Source organism: Ammospiza caudacuta, unplaced genomic scaffold (assembly GCF_027887145.1).
Source record: "Ammospiza caudacuta isolate bAmmCau1 unplaced genomic scaffold, bAmmCau1.pri scaffold_39, whole genome shotgun sequence".
NCBI classification, from domain to species: domain Eukaryota; kingdom Metazoa; phylum Chordata; class Aves; order Passeriformes; family Passerellidae; genus Ammospiza; species Ammospiza caudacuta.
In genome coordinates, this window is record NW_026683124.1 from 620,823 (window position 1) to 641,836 (window position 21,014).

General features: G+C 51.2%; 1 long non-coding RNA gene across 1 annotated transcript; it reads right to left on the reverse strand.

Moving 5' to 3' along the window:
* Positions 1-9,505: 9,505 nt before the first annotated feature.
* LOC131571900 (uncharacterized) lies at positions 9,506-10,230 on the reverse strand. Its single transcript, XR_009275991.1, has 3 exons — positions 10,198-10,230; positions 9,739-9,807; positions 9,506-9,648 (listed from the first exon to the last, which is right to left on the reverse strand). It is a non-coding gene; the product is annotated as an uncharacterized LOC131571900 (long non-coding RNA).
* Between the last annotated feature and the right edge of the window lie 10,784 nt (positions 10,231-21,014).

The following is a 21,014-nucleotide window of genomic DNA, read 5'->3' on the forward strand; positions in this document are numbered from 1 at the left end:
CACTGGTAAAACAAAACGGGCACAGTCTGGCCAGATGACAACAAAATGTCACTTGTTCAATGTCAATGTGAGGAATCAGTCCCATCAGAAATTCCCAGCTGGGAAGCCCTTCCCTGGAGTTCCCTGGCTCTGGAGTGGGCTGAGGTCGGAGCCCCTTGTGAGCAGTGGGGCAGTCGGGTAAAAGAAGCTGCACCCCTGGATGGCTTCAAATGCATCCAAAAATTGCAAATGGAAAAGGAAAAGACCTTGTGGGTTTGGGCAGACAAAGATGAATTTGTTGAGAGTACATAGGAAACAGCACCTTCAGAAGGAACAATGATTGTTGGAATGCTCCCACATGGAGCAACAGAAGAAGGTTTTAATCTTGAGCTGATATGCATTTGTACAAGTGAAATATTGATATCATAAATATCTATATACATATTTATAGTATAATAAGACATATATATATTAATGTATTCACATATATATGTGGGTATATATGTGTATACACATATGTGTAAAACAATATGTATGTATTGTTTATATTGTTTAACACATCCTGCCAGACCAGATCTCCCTGTTTGCTCTAAGGGCCCCTGTGGAAAATGCTCTGATCCACGGGGCTCCGTGTGAAGGCTGCTGTGACACTGAGGGACTTGCACAGGAATTCCATCCAGGAGCCTGGGTGCCCCTCAGGGACTGGGACCCGGCCCCTTCCAGCCAGAGGGGAAAGGGCCCCCCCAAGCCTTGTTAGCCACAGACAGCATGGTAAAGCTGAACAGCAAAGGGCCTCGGGGCACTATTCTGGAATTAAAAAGGTGCCAGCTCCATGGACAACAGAATTCTTGTTCCTAATTTGAATGGGATTGAGAAAAAAGAATGAAGAACGGTGTCACTAAAGTACTACTGATGTCTGTAAGGTGTACCTTGATAGTCAGCCAGAATCTTTGTCTGCCACAAACACCTCTAGTGTTTCACCAAGGGGTTGGTCATCAAAATGTAATGATGGGTTATGATGGATTGCTGAGCTTACTTTGTAATTCTTTGCTAATGATGATGTGCTTTGCTGAGCTTATCTTTTTGTAAATGTTTGCAGCTGTGCATGATATAAATGACACAATTCCTTAAGTTGGTGTCTGTGTCTTTGGCAGTGACCCTGCCCACTGGTGAAACAGGGCCCCCTCTTGCCTAAGTGTTACCTGGGAAGGCAAAAGCCCTCCCTCCAAAATTTGCCCCTTCCTCCCTGCTCCCCCCTTCACACCCTGAGCATGATATGCTCTGGTCTGGGCTATGCCCGGGGTCAGTTGGGGTCCCCTGTCCTGGCTGTGTCCCCTGCCCAGCTCCCCCGCAGCCCCAGCCCCTCCCCAGCGTGGCTGGACGAGGGGCAGGACAGGCCTTGGCTGTGCTGCAGCTCAGCAAGAACAAAACCATCTCTGCGTGCTCAGCGCTGTGCTCAGCACCCGGCCCAGCAGTGTCTCAGTGCCAGGGGCTGTGCCCTCAGTCCCTGCCAGGGGTTTCCATGGCAACTGCCAGGCCAGGTGACCCAGGTGTCCCCCCAGTGCCGGTTGCCATGGAAACAGTGCCCAGCCCCGCCCCTTTCTGTCTGGCTGACCTGGCCTTTGGCCCTGGCAGTGCCGGTGGCTGCTGGTTCCTGGTGCCAGAGCGGCCAGCGCAGCACAGGGCAGGTGGCCATGGCACAGCCCCCAGCAAGGGATCCCCTCTGGCTCTGGGCACTGACACCAGCCCTGAGCAAGGGCCCAGGGCAGCTTTCCATGGCCACCAACCATCACAATGGGGCTGGGCATTGGTTGCCATGGCACCAAACCAAGGACCGGTCCCCGTGGCCATTGCCATGGCACCTGGTGGCACCAACGAGTGTCACTGCAATTGTACCTGGAACAGCCCTGGCACTGCTTTGTCCCAGGGTTGCCATGGCAGCCAAGGGCAGCAACAGCTCTGCAGGCAAGTGGCCATGGAACCTGGCTGCAAAAATGGCTCCTTGGGCTGGTTTCCAAGGAAACCTGAACTGATGGGGGTTGCCATGGCACCCAAACGCAGCAGTGGGGTCCTTGCAGTGTCCATGGCAACAGTCCCTTGCAATGGCACCACTGCATGTTGGGATGATGATCCACCCTCAGAGCTGGCCCAGGGCAGGTCTGGAGTGCTCCTGGTGGCAGCTTGGGCTTGGCACACACTCGAGAAGGATGTCTGTTTGCAATGGGGAAACTCAGGAGTTTTAGATTGCTTCAAAAATCAAAGAAGGAAAATCCCTCTTTGGCTGTGTGCAGCCACTTCTCCAAGCAAAGCAGGTTCCAGGTGAGTGAGGAGAGAGACGATGGGCTTGGGGAATATGGAGCAAGGTTGTCCACGCTGGCTCAGAGCTCAAGGCACAGCTTCTCTGAGCAGGCCAGGGCTCCTTAGGAGAGTCCCTGGATCAATATCAGTCACTGAATGCTGCAATCACCTCTTGTGTAATAAGAACAGCAATAAGAAGACACCCTTTAAAATAGGACTACATATTTCCTGGAAGCTCTTTGAACTATTTCTCCATAACTGTCAAAGGAAAACCTCCTAATGAACTACACTGGAGCAGTGGGAAATCAAGGCAGAGCCAGGTTTGTCAGGACTTGCTTGATCCTCATGAGCCTCACTGTGCATTTGGAGTGAGCCCTTGAACCTCAGGGCCTGGGAGGAGATTGCACAAACCTTGCCAGGAATCAAAGGCAGAGGAAACACCCAAAGTGTCTCCAGGCATTCATGGCTCCCTCTGAGGTCCCTCTCCAACACAGGCTCCTCATGGACTCCTTGGAGGAGAGAATTTGTGGCCAGGATGGCACAAAAACCTCTCAGAGAATGTGGAAAGGAAAATCTAAAGTACCTTCAACACCTTGAGTGTCTCAAAGCATTAATGAGCCCTATTTCGTGTCAGTACAAAGCTCTCCAGGGACTAATTAACGCAGATAATTTGGGCCATGATTGGACAAATATCTCCCAGAGTCTATCCCAAGGGAAACACCAAGTACCTTAAAAGAACTGAAGTACCTTGAAGCATTTATGAGCCCCACTGAGTGGTGTTACTGACAAAGCCTCTCTAAGGACTAATTGCAACACATAATTGGAGACCATGACTGCACAAAGCTCTCAGAGACTCCAAGGCAAAAGCATAACCCCAAGTCCTTTGAAAAACCTGCAGTCCCTGAAAGGAGCATTCAGGAGCCCCCAGGGCCATTGCTGAGCAAGGCTCTCCAGGGACTCCTTCCAGCAGATCCTTGAGGCCACTGGGATGTGGGCTAGGGAGGGATGCTGAGGGCAGGACAAGGGGCTGACAGTGCACAGGCACTCCTGTGTGAACACAGACACCAAGAGTCAGTGCAAGGCACATGGGAGAAATTCCCCTGAGGGTAGGCAATGCTCACTGCTGATTCTTTGGCATCTCCCCAGCGGGTGAAGGGTTGAGCCTGGAGGAGTGGGGGGATCGGCCCAGGCTCTATGGTTGTTCAGGATCCCCGAGTGCAGCAAACGGGAGAGTTCCCGGCTGGGAGAGGCCCCACTCAGAGGGAGTCGCTGGCCCAGGAGAGCTCCAAGGGCTCCTTTTGGAGTGCTGAGTGCAGGGCCCCAAGAGAGGGGCTTCAGGCCCAGCAATGGCTCATCCTGGCCGCACTTGGCACCAACAGCTTTCTTTGGCAGGGTGAGAACAGGGATGTTGTGCCACTGAGGGAACAAAAACAGTTCCCATGGCTGCTCCTAAAGGAACCAGGAGCTGGTTGGGCAGCAGCAGTGCCTGGAGCAGACAGTGTTTGTGATGAGCTGCAGAGGAGCTGAGCCCAGGGGCTGTTGGCCAAGGCTGAGGCCCAAGGAGCATTTCTCAGTTGGCAGGGCGGCCTGAGAAGGGGAGGGAGGAATGCAGCAGCACAGGGCCATGGAACCAAGGGACCATTGTGACACTGTGGGGCCCTGTGAGACCAAGGGACCATTGTGACACTGTGGGGCCCTGTGAGACCAAGGGACCATTGTGACACTGTGGGGCCCTGTGAGACTGCAGGGCTGCATGGAACCAAAGCTCCAGGGCGACACAGAGTGGCCTGCTGTCATCAATGGTCCATTGTGACACTGTGGAGCCAAAGGAGAGCATTGTGACACAGCAAAGCCCCAGGGTCCAAAGGTCCATTGAGACATTGCAGGGTTCACGGAACAGAGGAGTCACGAGACATTTTGGGGCCTGGGGAACCACAGAGACCATTGTGACACTGCAAGGGCTCTTGGAATCCTTGGGACCATTGTGACACTGCAAGGGCTCAAGGAATCCTTGGGACCATTGTGACACTGCGGGGCCTTATGACACCTGGGGGCCACTGTGACATTGTGGGACCCCATTGAACCTGGGGACCAGTGACATGGCAGGTCTTCTTGTAATCAAGGGGCTATTGTGACACTGCTGGAACCCATGGAATCAAGTCACCATTATGACACTGCGGGGCCCCATGGATCCAAGGCACCATTGTGACACTATGGAGCCCCATAAAACCAAGGGAAAACAGAACAGGTCTGGCTGGTTTGGCTTCCCATGGACTGCCTGACTTATCTAAGTGACCTTTGCATGTTGAGGGTCACTTCTCATCTGCTGCTAAAACGGTGGGGCTCTGTGCTTTCCTTCCCAATGGAAAAGAACTGTCCTTCTGCTCCAGGCACCCATGGCCAGAATTGGGATTTCACCTCCAAAGTTCCTTATATCCAGAGATTGTTCCCATAGGAATATTGCCAGGATAAGTCTGGCTGGCAGTAGTTTCACAAGGGTCACCTCTCATCTGTCCCCAAAACACTGGGGGAGGCTCCATGCTCTCCTTCCCATGGGAGAGAACTGTCCTGCTTCTCCAGGTGCCCATGGCCGAGATTGGGTTTCCACCCCCAAAATTCCCTAAATCCAAAATCTGCTATTATTGACAAGTCTGGCCTTGGCCTACTGAGGCTCTCACCTGCCTTCCAAATCTTGGGGCTCTGTGCTTTCCTTCCTATGGAAAACAACTGTCCTTCTCAGCCAGATGCTCATGGCCAGAATTGGGATTTCACCTCCAACATTCCCTGTTGTGACAGACTGGAGGAGACTGTTGGCTAGAAACATTTCATATGTTGAGGAGGAAGGGGCAGGTCCAGCCTTGCCCTGCCCTGTAAGCCCAGCCTTGCCCTGCCCTGTGACCCCAAGGGGCCTCCAGTGTGTTTACGGTTTCTACCTGACCTGTGGCACACTGAACCCCCAGCACCGCCATCCCAGCCGGGGCACTGGGGCCCTCTTGGCTCTACTCAGTGCTGCTGCTGTACTCGGGGCACCCTAAACCCCGCTAGGGACCCGTGTCCCCCCACTGCAGGGATTGTGCGCGACTCACACTGCCCCGATCCTCCACGCACCCGGAGCTCCGTTCGGGGTTTGTGTGCTAACTCACCAATTCACCTGCCACCTTTACTTGAGTTTGGTGCACAGGAAAAACACCAGCCAGATATCTGCAAGAGGTCAGGAATTACACAAATTTTTACAGGCAAAGTACAAAAAAACCAAGAAACTTTGGAAGAGGATTTCATGCAACATCCAATTACAAAGAAAACACTTATCATAGCAGTAACTTCATTAACTTAGTTCATTTGACGTAGAAATCATTGAACACGTAAGCTGTTGAGGTACCCAAAAATGTTCCATATAAAGAGCATTAGAAAGAGAAGAAAGAGAGAGAGACAGAAAGACAGAAGCTCTATAGAAAGACACACATATGACTAACAGCTCCTAGGGTTCCAGCGTGGGTGAGACACAAACCCCAGGAGAGGGCAGAGTCCATACCAGGGGCTGACCTTGCACTCTGTGTTTTTAAGCCTCTGGGCCTTTGTGGGCCTCCCCCCAGGTGGGATTTCTGATCGCTCAGGCAATCACGGCTGGGTTAGCACTGTCCCCACTGTGTGACTGATTGACAGCTCATCCCACAGTGTCTCAGGACATTGATCTCATCCATCGTCTGATAGTGACTATGGTGACACTGGGGAACGTCATGGAACCATGGGTTAGTTGTGACCAGGTGGGTCCAAGGACACCACGGTGACATCAGGGAACCTCGTGGGAACAAGTGGCCATTGTGATGCTGTGGATCCCCATGGAACCAAGGGAACATGGAACAGGCTGATGCCTTCAGTTTTAGCTGTCATATTTCCAGATTCTCTACTGCATTAGTCTGTAACTCTGAACTTCATATACAGTGTTAGCAAGTTCTCTTCACAGTGTAGTCTGACAAAACAATCCTTTTCCAGCCCCAGAACCGGACACTGTTGCAGCTTCAGGCACAAAAAGTGCAAACAACAGCGGATTGAGGAAAGCAAACTGGGAGGATGGGACTGCATAACCTGAGGCTGTAACTGGACAATTAACCCAAATATTTAAATGGACCAAACCTTATAAAAGTGTGAAAACTCCTGACCAGTCATCCATTTTGAGTGTAGCCTCGACTGGGCTCTTGTCCTGCTCAAGGTGAATCCTTTGAAGGCCTTTTAATAAATCCCAGCAAGAGGCAGAAGCCATGAGAAAGCTGACAACTCTTTGCGAGAACAGAGTTGTGGAGCAGTGAAAAACAACTTGTTTTTCCTGAGAAAGAGCTCTAGGACTGTGGAAAACAACCTACTTTCCCTGAAAAAGAGCTGTAAGACTGATAAACACCACCCACCTGTATAAACTGTATTTTCCCTCTTAGATAGAAAAATGAAAACTATCTCTCACAAACAACTTTTCCTGCACATACACAGCAGGGGTTTGAGTGACCAATCAATACAGGGTAACAACTTGTTGCTGACCAACTGGGGATAGACAGGGGATGTTCTTAAAAAACCCTACAAAAAGGCCTATAAAAAGACTGTATAAAAATAGTACAGGATTGATCCTTTCTTTTTGCACCATAAAACGTGTCCTGCATCCCTTTCAGTGCCCTTTTATTTCATAGTTTTTTGGATGGTCTGTTCCAGTTCACCCCCTGTATGTTGTCTTTCCCCAAACTGGATTATTCCCAGGTTATATCCCTACCATTTTATCCTTCAATCATTATAATCCCCACCTTGTATTCCAGTGCCTTCCCTATCCATCCCTGTACACTCTGCCCCTGCTCTAGACCCTTCCCTGTCAGTCTCCTGTAAACCCCTCCCCTGCAGGTTCCACCCCTCAGGAATTCCCCTCATGGATGATGCCCCATTGGCCCATGTGACCTGCCCTCTCCACCCCCTTATCCCATTGGTCCCTGAGATGTATTCCCCTCCTTTTACTCCTCCATCCCTGATTCCCTATTGGCTCAGCGATCGTGCCCACCTGCAGTTGTAGTGCTGTATAAAAATCCTGAGCACACTGGTGCTTAGAGCTCTTTGGTGCCTGTTCCCTTTGACAAATAAACCTTCCTCAGAATCTCACACCAAAGGCCTCCCTCTCCTCTTTGGTCTGCTCCCTGACGCTGACACCATTCCAGCTGTGGAGCAGGTGGAGCTAAGGTTCAGCTCTCCCTGTATCAGGGGAAGCTGTTCCCCACTCATGGCATGCGGCACCCCTGAGCCAGCTGTGTACTCCATCGCGGTGTCAGCCAGGGGCTCCTGCTGGGCTGAGTCTGCGCTCAGGCAGGGCTCAGGTCCCCTACAGCATCTCAGTGTCACCTGTGAGCCCCAAGGAGAAGACACCTCTGTGCCCTCTGCTCAGAATTTCACTGCTAGGACAGCAGGAATGCAACCCAAACGTGCCTTCAACCTGCTGGGGTGGGCAACTCCTGCACCAGGGGCTTTCTTGCCATTCTGCTGCTCATGGCCAAGACATTTTCCCTGCCCCTCTGCCAGGGGAATGAATGCCCTGTGCCAGTTCTGCTGTGAGGCTTCCTTGGGGCGCTGCTGGCACCAGTGGTTCCTTCAGTATTGGAACTGGAGTCAGTGAACATGACTGAGCCCTGGTGAGCTCTCAGGATGGCCGGGGACAACTGGTCCACCTGGCCCACCCCAAAATTCACCCAAGTCCTGCTGCAGCCGATGGACCCAGCAGCCAAGAACGACCCCAGAGCCAGGTAGAACCACTCGCCCTTTCCCAGGACACCATGGTGGCTCTACCCCACTGTGGCCAGGCATTACAGGCGACGATGTAGGGCCCCTCGCCTAGGAAACCCCAGAGCCCCACAGTGCCCCGCAGACAGGTAGACCCAGCAGCCCCATCCCGCCAGGGAACCAAATTCCAAGACCAATAAATAATTTCAACATACTTTTGACATAGGAAGTTTTTTTTTTTTGACATTTAAATTCTTTTGAGTAAATAAAGAATTTTGGGGGTGTTATATTGTATTTGCAGGGTTGCCCAACGAAGGCAGGAATGATGCATTTAACTCCATGTTCTCAGAAGGCTAATTTATTACTTTATAATACTATCTTATAATAAAGTATACTATACTATACTATACTGAAGAACAGAGAGAGGATTCTTAGTGAATGTTCAAAAGATAATAATGAAAACTCGTGACTCTTTCCAGAGTCTCGACACAGCTTGGCCATAATTGGCCAATGAGTCAAAGTAACTCACACCAGAATCCAATCAAACAATCACCTGTGGGTAAACAATCTCCAGACACATTCTGCACATGAGCACAACACAGGAAAAGCAAATGAGATAAGAATTGTTTTACTTTTTCTCTGAGGCTTCTCAGCTGCCCAGGAGAAAAATCCTGGGCGGAGGGATTTTTTCAGAGAATGTGAATGCCACAGTGTTAGAGATGAGTAATGAGATGGTTGGCTCTCCCAATTAAAGGGTGAACATGATAAGTATGTTAAGAGAAGTTGTACAGATGTATAGTTATGTTACTGCAATGTGTCCCCCCCACCCAGCATTGTTATCCCGGGCTGATCTTGGTAGTCCGGGCATTTGGGGAGGGGCAGATTGTTCCTAAGAGGCACGGCTTAGCAACACCTGCCCTCCAATCCAGTTCCAAGAAAGCAGTCTACACCAATGGACAGCGAGGAAGAGTCAACAGACAGCCTTTGGGAGGAGCTAGGGCTGCCTGTTGCAACAGCAAGGATATAAAAGGGAGAGCAGCCATTGTGTGGATGAGCCAGACACGTGGTTACCAGCCACGAAGTGGGGGAGGCTCCCAGCACTGTAACTTTTTCCTTATTTAGTCCTTTTGTTGTAAGTTTGGTTAAGGTTTTAATAAACCTTTCAAAATTTTGAGAAGTGAACGGTCATTTGTCACAGAGAGAAAAAGTTTAAAAGAAAGCTTTTTAAATTTTTTTTTTCTTTTAAACCCAGGCCATTCCTACCACACTCACAGTGAACCACAGCCTTTCTCACCACCTGGACAACCATCCCCCCAGTCAACTCACTCCCCCTGGATTCTGCACAACTCCCAACACACCATTTGTCGAGGGGAAGGCACAGACTGTGTAAAGGCAGCAGAGCCCAGACCTGGCCTGACTTCCCTGGACCACTGGAAAGGAGGAAATCCAGATCCACAGACACACACATGGACGCTGAGCAAAGCTTTGCTCAAAGGGTTTATTGATTCTTGATGATTGATTCTTCAGGGGAAATGGCCCAGGGCTCAAAGAGTTCAGGGGTTTCCTCCAGGGATGATCATCTCCTCATGCCACTGGAGAGGAAAAAGGACACTGGTCCTTCCAACCCTAAAAGACAAACCCCAGAAGGTGACCTCTGGAGCCGACTGGCCATGAGTGGGCTTTGTCCCCAGCCCTGTCCCTGCAGGCATGGCTCACCTAGGCATCCAGAGAGGCAGCCAGGCGCTTCTGCCGCAGGAGAGCCTGCAGCTCTTCAGCCACAGGGGGCTGGGGACAAAGGCAGCGTTAGAGACACACTGGGGGCACCGGGCTGCACTGGGAGGCAGGGGAGAGCAGGGGGGCCTTGGGGAAGGGGCTGTGGCAGCAATGGGGTGCAGGAGCTGCTGTGCTGCTGCCCAGAAGCACTGGGCTCCTGGCCAAGAGGCACAGCTGGGGCAGGGGCTGCGTCCTGGCTCATCCAGGGGGTCCTGGGGTGACAGGGATGGAATGCAGCAGGGCCCTGGGCAAAGGCTTCCCTGGGGAAGAGCCCTGGGGCAGGGCATTGTCTGGGCTGTCAGGAAGGGTGCACTGGGCTGTGCTGGGACAGACTGGGATGGCCTGGGCTGTGGTGGCCATGCAATGGGAGGGTCTGGCACCGGCAGAACTTGTGGTACCTACCAGAGGCGTCTCCAGGACCGCGACATTGTCTAAACCCAACTGCAGAGAGACCAGGAGACCTCGCTGGTCACTGGGATGTCCCCAGTGCCAGCAAGGGATGGGGGGACATCACTGCCCCCCAATTCCCTGAGGGGATGCCCTCCAATGCCAGCAGACCACTCACCTCCTGCCCGCAGATCATCTTGGGTTCCTTCCAGGAGTGCCTGGAAAGGAGAACAAAGGCTGGGTCTGGACTGGACCTTGTGGGGCTGGGGGGGACACAGGGGTAGGGAGCAGAGCACAGACAGAGGGATGGGAATTCAGGGCCTCCAAGAAGATCTGTTTGAGGTGTGGGGAGACCCAAAAGCACTGATCTGGGGTCAATTGAGAGTCCAGGGGACAGGGCTGGGGGTGTGGAAGGAGCAGGGTGTGAGGTACAGGGGAGGAGAAAGGAATTGAGGTGTAGGGACATGAGAGTGCAAGGGAGGGGCTTGGTGAGGACAGAAGAATGAGGACAGGTGGGGACAAAACCAACAGGACTGGGAGATGGTGTGGGAGGGGGGGCTGAGTCAGGGAATTGTACAGGGGGACCCCTCTGCAGTGGCCAGGAAGAAAGACAAAGGATTGAGGGGGGACATGAAAGGAAAGGCCTCAGGAATGGTCAGTGGGAGGGCAGCTGGGGACCCTGAATGGGACACAGAGGAGGGACCAAAAGGGTGGGATGGGAGGCCAGAAAGGGCAGGATGTGGGGACAGCATTTGGCCAGTGCCTCACCTTGGCCTGTGCCGGGGGGCACAGCAGGATGGAGAAGAGCAGGGCCACGCTGAGCACAGCCACCTTCATCTTCCTCTGGCTCTGGGCAGCGCTGCTTGAGGCTGCAGCAGGTGAGGAGCACCTTTATCCCTGCCGGGACTCCTCCCTGCACCCTCCCTGCCAGCCCCCAGGCCAAAGCCCGGCTTGGCACAGCCCCCAGCCCTGGCACAGAGTCCATCCCACCCCACCTGAGGCACGGATCCAGTCCCCTTGCCCGGCATCCCTCCAGCTTCCTGCACGGGGCAGCTGCCCCTGGAAGGGCCCAGGCAGGGAGTCAAAGGCACCTGGGCACCCTGTGGGGACAACCCCCAGTCCAACACAATCCATCCTCCAACAGCCCCCAGTGCCAGATCCCCCATCTCCTGCTGCCCCTCCCCTCCCAGAGCTTTCCCTGTGGGACACCCCAGAGCGGAGCCCGGCCCCAAACCCAACATGTGGGAGAACAAGGGGAACAAGGGACATGTGATCAGATGGCTGATTGGTATCTCAGTCACTGCAGACACTGGGGAGCACTGGGCAATGCTGATCACCTGCAGACAAGGCTGAGGGCTGGGGAATGGCTCAGCTGTGACAATTCCCACATCCACACAACTCGATATCCCTTTCCCTGCAGTTGCCAAACCCGACCAAGCTCCATGCCCAGAGCAAAGTCCAGAGGGGAATATGCCCTGCCCTGCCCCTCATCCTGTCACACCTGCAGCCTCGGAGCCCTCCCAGAGCACCTGGGTCATGGCCCTGGCTCTGGGCCCAGGCCAGCACTGGCCCTGAGCAGGATGTGCCCATCCCAGGGACATGGGGAAGTGGGCACCTGTCCCCAGGCAGCCACTCGGAGCTAATTGGGGTAACAGAGGTGCCCTGTGAGGAGGAGGGGTGTTGGTGCCCTGCCAGCATCTCTGACAAGCCCTGTTTACCCAGGCCCTGAGGCACCAGGAGGACATTCAGACATCCTGGGCCTCCAGGAAGGAAAATCCACAGTGAAGTGGTTCCTGAGAGCTGTCCAAGGCTGTGATTCCTGTTTGACATTCCAGGGCATTAGTGAGGGGTTCTGCACCTCTCTTTTTCCAGGGACCTTTTGGATCCAGCAGAGATGTCTTGTGGGCCACCTGGGAAAACATCTCAGGCCACTGCCTTGACTGTTTGCTCTGGAACTTGCCCCAGGAGCTGCAGGGCCCAAGGGGGAGGATTTTCCTCAGGGGTTTTGCTGCTTTGTGCCCTTGGAGGAGAGACCAGATTGTCCTCATGGGAGATTTGACCAGACGGACAAGAGCTGTGACATCATTGGTGGGCTGAGGTCACCTTGGAGAGAAATTTAAGGAAGTGTATGCAGGGTCCTAAATGGTGAATGAATGGATGAACGAGATTCTCACTGTCCTGACCCACTATCCAGCAAAACCACAGACAAGGGAAGAGGCCTGGTGGAATCAGGGGGGAAGCAGACCTTGTTGAGCCTGGTGCACACTGGGCAGTGTGGGGTGATCCCCTGCTGGTGTCCCAGCTGTCAGTGCAATACCACTGCTCTGATGGACTGGATCCTTAAGAAACAAAAGAAGTGATCAAGCTCAGGGGAGGAGGGGATTTGGTCGCACTTCTCTTCTCTGGGAGTTTCTCTCCGAGAGAGGACATTGCATGAGAATTGGGATGCGGTAAAGGACAGGGCTGAGGGCAGCTGCTCCCTCTCTCTCTGGGCTTCGGAAGAGGACGCTGGGAGCTGCTGCTTGGGAAAAGGAATTGGTTGCTGCGGGTGGCCAGAGCAGCTTCCCCAGGCAGGTGCTGTCAGGTGCCTGCAGCACCAAAAGCGTCTCCACTTGGGGCTGCCTTGACAACTCCCCCAGCCCAGCAGACCCTGAGCCCGGATGGTGCAATCAAAGCTTCACCAGAGGGATGAGAGGACTCCTCACATAGCAGATCCAGCCGGGTTTATTAAGGGAAAATCCCAGGGTCCAGGTGAAGTGAGGGAGAAGAGGGAAACAGGAGCAAGCAGGAACACAACCTCTGCTGAAGGGAACCAGAGGCAAAGAGCCAGGAACAGGGCTGGAGCCAGGGTATATAACTGGAGGAAGACAGGAGGGGTCAGAGTACAAATTATCCAATGGGGAAGGGAGCCAGGGCTGGAGTTAAGGTGGGGTGACACGGGATGCACCAATGGGGGGGGCAGAGTGGGAGGGGTCTGTCAGGGAAAGACAATGGAGGAACGGGGAGTGCAGAACTTTCTGAAACTGGGGGATGAACAGCAGTCGATTGACAACAGCACATTAACAAGCAAAGAACCATGGGGAATTGTGGCAGTCTCTCACCTTAACTTAAACAGTGGTGTCCTCCCATGGCATTCCAGGTTCGTCTTCTCCATGGCTGTCTCCCACATCTCCCCCTTTTTTATTTATTAAATAAACATTTCCCAGTGTTTTGTCAATTCTTTTCTTAGAACACATCAGTGCTGCTGATACGATAACAATTATGAGAAGGACCCACAATAACCTTTTAAGAATGGGGGCCACCCACAGAGGAACGCCCCACTGCCTGATCATTTTGTCCATCATGTCCACAACTTTATTTTCAGTAAGAAGGGACTTCATTTGCTCTTGCATTTGTTTGATGTTGGCCTGGATCGATGTGCTTTTCGATGGCAGGGTAAAACAACAAAGCCCTTTGAAATCTTCACAACCATGGCCATGGGAGAGCAGCAGGAAGGCTGCTCTGTTCTGAAGGGTGGCATGTCTGGTGGTTTCCTCGTCCACTAGAAGTTCTGATAAGGCAGGGGACGTAGCGTTGGTCTGCTTACTAAGCCAGCACTCCAGGTGAGAAAGCTCACTGAGGGCCTTTGCAGCTGCAACCCATGGTAGAAAGATAGAAACAGCGACCCTCTTCGTCTTGCCCCAATTATAAATTTGGTTATCACAATTTTGATTGAATTGGGAGTATGATCTTTTCTGGCATGCCAATTGAGTTTCTCGTTTCCAGTTTTTAATTTGGGTAGTGTTTGGGGTGAGGGTAGTAAGCTGACCAAGGCTGCAGGGGCCCCCTTTGATCTTTGAGGGGATCCCTGCCCACACCCCACAGATGGGAAACACTTGGTTGGGAAGCACTCTGGGAAACGGAGAGGACTTAGATAATGTTTCGGCAGTATAATTGCACCAGTCAACGACATTGTATCTCTTATCATTTGGTGATATATCTTTTCTTACTATCATCTGTGGTTTGGATTTCTCATGCCAATTTTGTTGGGGTTGCTCATAGAAAAAGTTTACACAATAAGTCACTTTGAGGAGCCTGGTAGGTCTAGTTCTTTGGGGTCCTGTGGTGCATGTGGTAAGATCTTCATCCACTCGTCCCAGGTGTCTACCGGGGTGGACTTCTTACCTGCATAGGTATATTCATTTGGTGACAGGGGGCTTCCGACCTTACATGTAGACAGTGGGTCTTTTGCACATCCCATGGCCGTGCAAAAGTTGTCTTGCTTGAGAGATTTCGCCAGTGTGACCCATACGTTTTCTGTTGGTTGTGGCACGACCCATCCAACCACTGTTTGGATGCACAGGAGCACAATGACAGTGGCAGCAGCTAAGGTATTTTGGGGTGTCCTGGGAGTGGCCATCGGGTCCTCAAATGAGTCAGTTATCAACTGTTCGAGCACTGATAGAAACATGAATGGTCAAGTTAGTTGTCACTGTAATTTTCTTCGTTTTGTCCCTATGGTTGGGAGGGCGAGGGATTGGCAATTGGGGCAGGTGGAAACAATTGCCTTGGCTTGGTCTCTGGAAATCTTAAATTGATGCACTGAAGCTGGAGCCTTCTTATGGAAGATTGCATGGCTTAGACGAGCCTGTTGAAAGACGTGTGGTGCAGTGGGGGAAATGTGGGTGGCACTTGCTGCCATTGCTAACAAGTCTGCTCTCCGGTTGCCCTCAGTGATGTATCTTGGCAGCTCTGTGTGCGACCGGACATGCAGGATGTGATAAGGTTGCTCTCTGTGGGAGATGAACCAAATTAATTTAGAGAGCAAGCTGTATAATTTTTTATTTTGGACTTTCTTGAGCAGGGCACGCTCTGCCTGCTCTGCTATCCTGGTGACAAATGCAGAATCTGTGACTAATTTGAAGGGTTGTTGGAATGTTCAAAACGCCCTCACAGCTGCAGCAAGTTCTGCAGTCTGGTAGGAACCTTCAACAACCTGGATATCAGACTCCTCCTTCTGAGTGTCAGGGTCCCTCAAGGTGAACACTGACTTGTGAGATTTGTCTGAATCGTCAGTGAACTTGGTGATAGCGTTTTTGAGTGGAGTTTTACTTTTATACGATTTTGGGGCCAAATGCAGTGAATCTTTAAAAAGCCTGTGTTTAGGATAATGAATTGAAACTTTTCTGGGATAGCTGTCTAATGAAATTTGCGGATGTTCATTTGTTTGTAATAGAGAATCCAATTGTTCCAAAGTATAAAAGAGGGAAATGCATGCCAGATTGCAAGCTGCGAGGGTCCGGAGGCAATGTCGGCCTATAATAATAAGTTTGGCTACAAGTTCTGGTGGGGTGGTGACTGTTTGATGTGGTTGGTGTGGCAGAAAAAGCCACTTGATGGTGATGAGTGGGTTTTTTGCAGTATGATCCCACTGATAGAGCAATGCATGGAAGTGTGGGCACTTACCAAAAATACCGAGGCTGAGGGGAAGGGACCAGTCTGTCCGATGTGCCTGGTGGTGTTTGATGGCGTTGGTGACTCTCTCCAAAGCCTCACAGGCTTCTGGCGTTAACGAGCTTGGGGAAGCCGGGTTGCCGTCTCCTCGTAGAAGGTCCAAGAGCGGTGTCAGTTCTTCTGTGGTGAGGCCCAGGAGAGGTCAGATCCACGTGATGACGCCGCACAGCTGTTGCATGTCTCTTAATGTCTGGGAGTGCTTGTTGATGGATAGAGTATGGGGCACTATGGTCCTTCCTGTGATTAAAAACTCAAGGTACTTCCATGGGCTCGATAGCTGGATTTTTTCCTGGGCTATCTGAAACCCCACACTTCTGACTGCTGTGACAGTCTTGGAAAGTGCTGTGTCTAATAATATTGTTGTCATATTATTGTATTTCATATTTCTGGAGTCCCATCTTAAAGTCCATACCTTCTTGCTGGTCTTATTATGCAGCTCCTCTCTGCAGCACAGTTCCTCATGGCTTCCACAGGGGCTCATCCTGGGCTCTCGGCCCACCCCTTTTATCCCAGTTGCCTTCACAAGCTACAGCTGCTGCCCAACTAAGGACTTTGCAGCTGTAGCTCATTTAGAATAGCTGGGACCCATTTATCTAACACATAGATCTTACAGGGACTCTCTCCACATAATAAGTGTTGATGGAAGCACAGATTAGTACATCATCCATGTAATGCAGGTGTAAGACTCTGCCTGAAGTTTCTCTCATCTGCCTCACATTTGTCGTTGGGGACCACGGAAGAAAAGACCCTTGTCTGAAGTTTCTGGCCCTGTTGGAGAAAGTTACATGCCAAGGGCCCCGAGACCTGAGCACAGCTCCTGGCATTGCTAAGCTATTGTTCACAGGTGTGTTTGCTGTATGCTACACTGAACCCAATGAAAGGAAGAAGGGCGCAGCTTGTCTTTTTGCAACACTAGCCTTGGAAGTTGTCCCACCTCTCGGCCTGGCTGGACTTCTCCTGAGTGTTGGGTGGTCCCCCACAGAAGACCCCTCACTTGTCTTACAACTGCCGTGACAGACAGACTGAGATGTAAGAAGCCTCTCCATCAAAGACTGAGACATGAAACCCTTATGTGAAAAGGCCCCCCCACACTCTTTCCAAGGACTGGGACTGAGGCCCCTAACCTGGGGGAGGTGTGTGGGGGAGGCAAGCTGACCAAAGCAAGATGGATGTTGCAGGTGCGAGCAGTGGACCAAGAAGATAATGGCTCTCGCCCACTGCTAAGAACATGGACTGTGTGTACCTTTCTCTAAATACTATATTTTCTCCCCAAAATACGATAGACTACCTTTGATTTGGTTTCAAGTTTTACCCCTTCTCCCATCAAAAAAAAGAGAGTATAATAGAGTTCAGATGAACTGCAACCCTGAGATCTCCATGGACGTGACCTGGTGAACTCCATTGGCTGGACATCGAAGAACCTCACCGTTTCTACGTTTGGTAGCTCTATACCTTCCTTTCTCTTCCTCCCTCTTTTTCCCTTTTCCCCAGTTCCTCCCCAACGCATTTTGTTGTGGTTATTCAATAATGATACATTTGTTTTGATTATCACTGCAACCCCCTGTACCGTGTCAGTGTTTTTTGCACTCTGAGATCAATCCACAAACCATCACGAAACCTGTTCATAAGGATGGATCGTGACACTTGCATACATAATATATAAATCTTCTATCAAGCCTTAAAAATTCTCTACAAATTCATTTCCAACATTACTGGGTCTGGCACTGCCAAGATCTGGTGCTTGCTGCCACCACCAGTGCCCAGATCTGGAAATTCCCTTGTTCCAGCAGAGCCAAGTCCAGCAATTTTCTGGTAAAGGAGGACAAAATCTGACAATTTCCGCTTCCGGCATCGGCAATGCCAAGGTCTGGTGTTTGCTGCCACTGCCCGTACCCCAATCTGGACATTTCTCGGTTCCAACACAGCCAAGTGCAGCAATTTTTTTGAAAAAGAGGACAAAATGCAGCAATTTCCTGGTGCCAAGACTGTCACCACTCAGACCTGGTGTTTGATGGCACTGCCCATGCCCAGATCTGGACATTTCCCTGTGCCACCACAGCCCAAGTGCAGTAATTTGCTGGCAAAGAAAGCCCAAACCCGGCAGCTTCCTGGTGCTGCCACCAGCAGCACTGTCTGTGTCTCTCTGGGAGCCCCTCAGGAACCCTCAGCCAGTCCCGAGTTGGCAGACACCGGGGGCAGCCCCGACATGGCCGACAGTGGGGAGACGCTCTCTGTGCCCCGAGGGTACTGAGGGCACATGGGCTGGGTGCCTTTGCAGCACAAGAGACACCAGAGACATCGGTAGGAGATAAAGGGCCGACTCTTAGCAGGGGTTATTCCAAGGTTTTATTCTAGGAGTCCCAAAGGAGCCCCTACACCTCAGGGGAGAGCCCCGGGAGATGTGCCAAGGTTACATTTAAAGGGAGGTGGAAACCCAAAGGAGATAACATTTTACTGACCAATAAGTGACCTTAAGGGATGGGTACTGGGGGACAGACATTTAGGACAGCATATAGGGCAAGGCTTGGGGTGCTGATCCCTGGCCTCTGGCTAATCAATCTACATCCTGGACCAAAGCTTCTAGATGGAGGGGATGGGATGCTGAGTGATTGACAGAGAGGCAGGGTGGGGATTTGGAGATTATCTCAGCAAGGGAAAGGGGTTAGACAGGTAAAGGAAGGGGGGTACAGTCTAGAATAAACTATTTGGGAAAAATATGGGGATACAAAACAAAACTACTTCCAAGTATTACAAAGTATAAAAATGTACTACAACATTTGTTATAAAGATACAGTTTTTATTTCTGTTGTTAATTATAAGCTTAGACATAATAGTGAAATAGCTGATATAAGTATGCTTGTGTTAAAATGCCTGCTTGGATGGGATAACATCCAATGAACATGAGATGAAGACACCTGGTACAGATGTGCCAGCCATCAGCACTCACTGTCTGAAGGCAGTGTGGGCCGTGGCCAAAACTGAAGATGATGATAAAAAAGGACCAAAACCACAACCAAGGCATGTGCATGCTCTAAAAAGGTGGAACCGAGGACGAGCCATGCTAAACAGTTCTTGGAATATGGAAACTAGTTTGGGAAAAAAGTTTACTATGCAGGAGTGTCCATAGGCTGATGGAAGGAAAAGGTGTTTAAGGGATATCCCGAAGATAACAGGGTGGTCTTGGTTCAGTGCCAAGATGCACCCGGCCGTAATAACCTTTGCTCCATGCTCCCCTTGACCTTTATTAAACTCTTTGAATTTTCCCAGGAGAGTGACCGTGTTTCTCCCAGCCCCGAGCAGAGAGCTCTGCCCGGGGGCTCCGGGCAAAGGCAGCGGCGCTCGGCAGCGGCCCCAGCCCGCCCAGGCCCGGGCATTGCCCCGCACTGGGACAAAATCCCGCCCGAAGGAGCTCTTGGAATGCCCGCCCGTGGCTCCTCCGCGGCCCAAAGCTGCCGGTGCTGCCCCCGGTGCTGCCGCAGCCGTGGCTCCGGACAAGGGGGGCTCGGCGGGACCCCCGGGCCGGGCCCCCTCCCAGCCGTGCCCGCCCCGGGGCTGATGCTCGGCCCGGGCTCTCTCGCTGCTCCGGCTCCCGCACGGCCCCGCTGGGAGCGGGCACCGAGCGCCTGCCCGGCCCAGGGTCAGTGTCCTTGGCCGGGCCCTGCCCGGGGCTGCGGCCCCTGCCCGCCCCCGGCACAGCCTGCAGCTCCAGCGCAGCTCCCTCCAGCCGGGCACTGAGGGTTCCAGCCAGGCACAACATTCTGGTCATGGCATCTCTGCTATCTCTGCTCACATGGGCACAACATCCCGGTCACGGCATCTCTGGTGTCCCTGCTCACGTGGTGTGAAAAATGCATGTATTTTATGACTGGCTTTTTGCAAATATTAAAATCAATATTATATGTGTTGTGTTAGAAAGCAATGCTGAATGAATTTTCTTAAGTACTGAGTTAAATATAGTTTTAGGTTATAAAAATTGTTAAAATAGAAACTATGCTATGTAAGATGCTTTGTTTAAAAGAAAGGACTTGTAGCGAGATAGCAGCCGCAAGACACCTAGATCTTTCAGAGAAAAAGAATTTATTGCTCTCTTATCAGAAGAAACAAACTTCTTCCTGCCTGGAAGGCACAGTTAAGATTAGAGGGAAGAAGTTAACACTGACCAGACAGAATCCTGTGTTTGAATGGAATTTATGCATCATGTATGAATATGCAACGGGCTATTGTTTTTAAGGGTTAATCCTTTGTTAACGGGTGTCCTTTTTCGGGCTCGTGCTGCCCAGAAAAAGGTACCTGGATGTCCGTAACTCTTTGCTTTTATTATCTCATATTGTCCTAATTCAATTTGTCCAAATTGTTATTACTCTAATTGTGTCACTATTCTTTTTAACCATTTAATTACTATTAAACTTTAAAAAATTTTAAAAACAAGTGACTGGCGTTTTTCACAATTTGATAGCAGAGGATGGTTTGTCGGCCAGGAGCGGGCTGGCTCCGTGCCGGAACTGCCAGGGGGGCTCCCAGACTGTCGGGGTCCCGAGCCCAGGATGGCAGTGTCGGCCCGGGAAGTGGGCCGAGAGAGAGAGACAGAGAGAGAGAGAGAGAGGGCAAAAGAGACCCAGGGCAGCCCCCAGGGTCCCCATGCCCGGGGCTGCTCTCCCCAGCTCCGGCCCTTCAGCCAAGGGGCCGCACCGGGGGAAGGGCCAAGAACAGCACGGACAGCAAGGCCGTGAAGAGAGGGGGAGAGGGGCTAGCACTCAAAGATAAAATCAAAGCGGAGATTGATGACTCTCCAAACCTCACATAGCGGTTTGTTTTTCTTAAGTAAGAAGTTTTTTGGTTTTTTTTTTCTTTTGTGTATTTTGTTTGCTGTTAATGAGAAGGTTTTTTCCTGAAGAAGACGCTGCTGTAGAGAAAGCTTTTAGCTAAACCCAGAAAGTTTAGGAGGAAATCAAATAGTAAAAGTTAATGCAGTATTATCTTTCTTTTATTACTATGCTATTAAGAAGTCCTTTCCAGGTACTACTGAAGCAACAATCAAAATCACGGAAAGAGAGTGAATTCATGCCAGCAGAATCAAAGGACTTGTGAAGAAACCTGAGGAACGGACTATCACATTTAAACCGTATGTATACCGAACTGACTTTCCAGTGGGGACTGAGTGGCAATAGTTTGAGAAAACCCAAATGATCCAAAAAATGTAAAAAGAATAACACTGAATTAAGAAATAAGATAATGCTTATATCACAGTTTGAGCACTACCTGAATAAAACATCTCCTTGGGGGAGGAATACCTCAGATAGAAAGATCAAGAATGTTTTTGTATTCTGACCTTAGCCTGA